This window comes from Triticum dicoccoides, chromosome 4A (genome assembly GCF_002162155.2).
Source record: "Triticum dicoccoides isolate Atlit2015 ecotype Zavitan chromosome 4A, WEW_v2.0, whole genome shotgun sequence".
Taxonomy (NCBI): domain Eukaryota; kingdom Viridiplantae; phylum Streptophyta; class Magnoliopsida; order Poales; family Poaceae; genus Triticum; species Triticum dicoccoides.
This window is the reverse complement of record NC_041386.1, coordinates 261474721-261479776: the sequence shown is the minus strand read 5'-3', so window position 1 is coordinate 261479776 and position 5056 is coordinate 261474721.

Genomic DNA, 5056 nt, shown 5'->3' with positions numbered 1-5056 from the left:
TGGATCTCTCAAGTTCTTCATAATGATAAGCAGATATAAATCCCAAGTGACTCAAAGGATAGAGCTATGCTCCCCGGCAACGGCGCCAGAAAATAGTCTTGATAACCCACAAGTATAGGGGGTCGCAACAATTTTTGAGGGTAGAGTATTCAACCCAAATTTATTGATTCGACACAAGGGGAGCCAAAGAATATTCTCAAGTATTAGCAGCTGAGTTGTCAATTTAACCACACCTAGAAACTTAATATCTGTAGCAAAGTATTTAGTAGCAAAGTAATATGATAGTAGTGGTAACGGTAGCAAAAGGTAATAGTAGCAAAAGTAATGTTTTTGGTATTTTGTAGTGATTGTAACAATAGCAACGGAAAAATAAATAAGCGAAGAACAATATATGGAAAGCTCGTAGGCAATGGACCGGTGATGGAGAATTATGCCGGATGTGGTTCATCATGTAACAATCGTAATATAGGGTGACACAGAACTAGCTCCAATTCATCAATGTAATGTAGGCATGTATTCTGAATATAGTCATACGTGCTTATGGAAAAGAACTTGCATGACATCTTTTGTCCTACCCTCCCGTGGCAGCGGGGTCCTAATGGAAACTAAGAGATATTAAGGCCTCCTTTTAATAGAGTACCAGAACAAAGCATTAGCACATAGTGAATACATGAACTCCTCAAACTATGGTCATCACCGGTAAGTATCCCGATTATTGTCACTTCAGGGTTAAAGGATCATAACACATAATAGGTGACTATAAACTTGCAAGATAGGATCAAGAACTCTCACATATTGATGAAAACATAATAGGTTCAGATCTGAAATCATGGCACTCGGGCCCTAGTGACAAGCATTAAGCATAGCAAAGTCATAGCAATATCAATCTCAGAACATAGTGGATACTAGGGATCAAACCCTAACAAAACTAACTCGATTACATGATAGATCTCATCCAACCCATCACCGTCCAGCAAGCCTACGATGGAATTACTCACGCACGGCGGTGAGCATCATGAAATTGGTGATGGAGGATGGTTGATGATGACGATGGCGACGGATTCCCCTCTCCAGAGCCCCGAACGGACTCCAGATCAGGCCTCCCGAGAGGTTTTAGGGCTTGGCGGCAGCTCCGTATCGTAAAACGTGATGAATTCTTCTCTTTTATTTTTTTTCTCCCCGAAAGCAAATATATAGAGTTGGAGTTGAGGTCGGAGGAGCTCCAGGGGGCCCATGAGGTAGGGGGCGCGCACTAGGGGGGCAGGCGTGCCCCCCCACCGTCGTGGACAGGTGGTGGGCCCCCTGGTCTTCATCTTTTACAAGGATTTTTTATTATTTCCGAATAGATGTTCTGTGAAGTTTCAGGTCATTCCGAGAACTTTTGTTTCTGCACATAAATAACACCATAGCAATTCTGCTGAAAACAGCGTCAGTCCAGGTTAGTTCCATTCAAATCATGCAAGTTAGAGTCCAAAACAAGGGCAAAAGTGTTTGGAAAAGTAGATACGATGGAGACGTATCATTATACTACATATAATATATTTTATCTCTAGTCTTATAAAAAACAGAGTTGTTGATGATGGTGTGCCTGCCATCATGCAATATAGGTCGTCCGATTTATATCTGATGGATAGGAAGGAAACTATGGCAATTTTGAAAAAAAGATACCCACACCCCTCTCCATATTTGTAAATAAGGCCTCCCCTTGATCATGTTGATGTTTCGTGGAACGCATGGGCATCTTGCCAGTACTACATATGATATATAGAACATTGATTATAATTTGGGCTAATGTGTGGCTTTGCAGCTTAGGGCTAAATACTTGTCATAATGTAGGGGGCGGGGCACTATACTTTGTGTGATAAACATGGTGTACGTATAGAACATGGTTTAGATTATGAATATATAGGTAGTACATCAAATGTACTATTATTTGGAATCAACATCAAGTGTAGTAAAAAATATTGAATTCGAGTTCATATAGTACACATATTTCATATCTATCTCCATAGTAATCATGTGGTGTGTTGTTAAGGTAATACTTGAATGATGGTTGAAGTTAGCAACAATCATGATTGTAGATTCTTATTGAAATAGAGAAACGAATTCAAATTCAGTTTGAATTGCAGCGGTAGTATAAACATTTGGAATGCACTAAAATGTTGGTATGAGTAGGTTACATGCATTGTACAGCCAGCGAAAAAATTTAATTGGACATAATATGGATTCATACTCTGTTTTGAATAACACTAGTACAAATGCCCGTGCGTTGCACCGGGCAGAAAAAAGGCGCACAACGTGCTTTATGCGCCATTTTTATATCGAATTTTAACAAACATCAATAATAAGGTTACACTCATTATTGCTTTTGTAGGATGAAGTTTGGACATGAAGAAGAAACTTAGCATTGTCTGATGGAAGAGTAGTTTTGGATGGAATAGTTGCCCATCAGTTTTACTTTCTACTTTTCGAGAAAATGCAAAATTTTCCTTATTTTTAATAAAATTCACAAAAATTGGGACACTTTTAAGGAAAGCTAACGTTTTTACGGAAATTGGAGAATTTTTTTGAGAAACTTTTTTTTGAACATATGTCTTTTTTGATAAAGAAATTTTGATTATTTTAAGGTTTTGTACATTTTAAAATTAAAATATATTTTTTAGAAAAATTGGAACTTTTTGGGGAATTTTGAACCTTTTTAAAAGTGTGAACATTTTTTAAAGTGTAAACATATGTAAAACTGTGATCATTTTTAAACTATTTTACTATGTTGAATTTTTCTACAGATAGTTGGTTCTTTGCTTGGGAAGAGTTTATCATTTTTCTTCAAAAATATTGCTAGTAAACATACCCGTTCATTGTAACGGGAAAAGAAAATATTACACGTATTTAACTCAATAACGACATCACAACCTATACGGCGTTGGCGTGGGCGAGCGCAAATCCCCCCTCTATTTGATCAACCTCCAGCTCGACATCGCCTTTGCAGCCATGTTGTGTGTCAACGTGTTTGCCATGTGAGCTCTGCCCCAACCTTTTCTTCTAGCCTCCACTGTCGCTCCTCCATGCCGCATTGCTGTCAGCACGTATGCCTCCATGGTAAAGTCCCCTTGTCATCTTCGGTTGTTGCTTCGTGTGGATTGTGTCTCATCAAAATTGATATTGTCTGCTCAATCCTGGTCTGATATTTGACTCACGAGACCTAAGCCAGTAGTGATTACCAAAAATACTTTCTACTACGTAAAGGTACACTGGACTACTCATGTACGTGTGATAAGCACCGGATAGCACTTAGTAAAGTTGAATATCAATTATGCAATACAATGAGAGTATCCATCTTCATCGTAAACATACTGGCAATGAGAACATTTTAAGCACCGAGGGAATATATACGTTATAATGACACAAAGATAGAACAGTATATGGAATACACCCTTTCATACCTCTTTTCCTTCAGCTACAAAGGATACCACCTCGGATCTGTCATCGTTATTGGACGAGTGAGGAAACAGTTAAGCATACATGGTAGGATCAAGTACTCTACCAGGTCTAGGGCGTAGGTGGTAAGGGAAGGATGGAGGGAGACGTGGCGAGGATCGGGCGCGCCGGCGGCAGGGCGCCGGCGCGGCTAGGAGAAGGGCGGCGGCTAGAGCTGTTGGCGGCTAGGGTTCCGGCTCCTCAGGGAGCCGGGCAATAGGAGATAATATTCTTCTTATTGCTTGCCTTCAAAAAGAGTCTTACAACCTATATTTATATCCTAGATAACTTGTAGAAGAATCAACCTAAGATAACTTGCCTAAGATAACTTGCCTAATCTGAAAATAAAAACTAAGATAACTTGCGGGCCTAAGCCGGCCGGCCATAACACTTCTCCCCGCCTGCACAAACAGCTCGTCCTCGAGCTGCAAGGTGGGGAAGCGCTTGCTTGAACTCTTCGAGGTAATCAACCAGCGTCAAACACCTTCTCGACATCTGGGGCGGCCAGGTCAGCGGTGACGACGTCCTCCGGAATGTAGTCTGCCACCTCCAGGTAGAAGAGTCGCGGGCAGGCGTGGCCGGGCTTGTAGGGTTCGTCGCAGTTGAAGCACAACCCTTGGCGGCGACGCTCGAGTATCTCAGCTGGGGTGAGCCGGCGGAACGGGCGCCCCGCGGTCGCGGCGAGGGATGCCGCAGAAGCCTGCACAGGCCGACCCTGCGCGGAATCCGGTCCGGGTAGCGACCCAGTAGTCTGGGACGGTGATTCCTGCTGGATGGCCACCGCGCGGCACTCGAACGTGCGGGCGTAATACATGGCCGACTGGAGATCCTGGGGTCCCCAAAGCTCCACGTCCATGCGGATATGGTCCGGTAGACCGCCCACAAATAACTCGGCGCGCTGAGTGGCGGAGACGCCCGGCGCGTGGCACGCCAGGACCTGGAAGCGGTCGGCCTAGTCCTGCACCGTGGATGTGAAAGGTAAGCGGCCGAGGGCCGCCAGTCGGCTCCCGCAGATAGGAGGCCCGAACCGGAGGAGACAGAGCTCCCGGAAGCGCTCCCATGGTGGCATGCCGCCCTCGTCCTGCTCGAGGGCGTAGTACCAGGTCTGCGTTGCGCCTCGAAGATGATAGGACGCGAGCCAGGTGCGATCTGAAGCGAGCGTCCGCTGCCCTCGAAAGAACTGCTCGCACTGGTTGAGCCAGTTGAGGGGGTCCTCCGTGCCCTCGTAGGTGGCGATGTCCAGTTTGGCGAAGCGAGGGGGTGTCGGCCCGCCGTGCCCGGGGGCGGCCGTAGTTGCCGCCGGCGCGTATGCTGGGTCGGGAAGCGCCGGGGCGTAGTTCGCCGAGCTGGAGGGGTGATCAAACCGTAGGGAGGGCGTCGGGTGTTCCGGCGCCGTGGAGTAGACCGGCCCCGAAGACGAGTCGGTCGCCCAAGCGGGGATCGGCGATGGTGACGATGGAAACTGCACCTGGTGCAGGGGCCGACCCGTAGCCCTAGGCGCGGGTGGTGGTACTGTCGATGGCGGCGGCGCCTGGTGGAGCTGCACTGGCGCCTGCGGCATGGGGGCCGGCGGTGACGC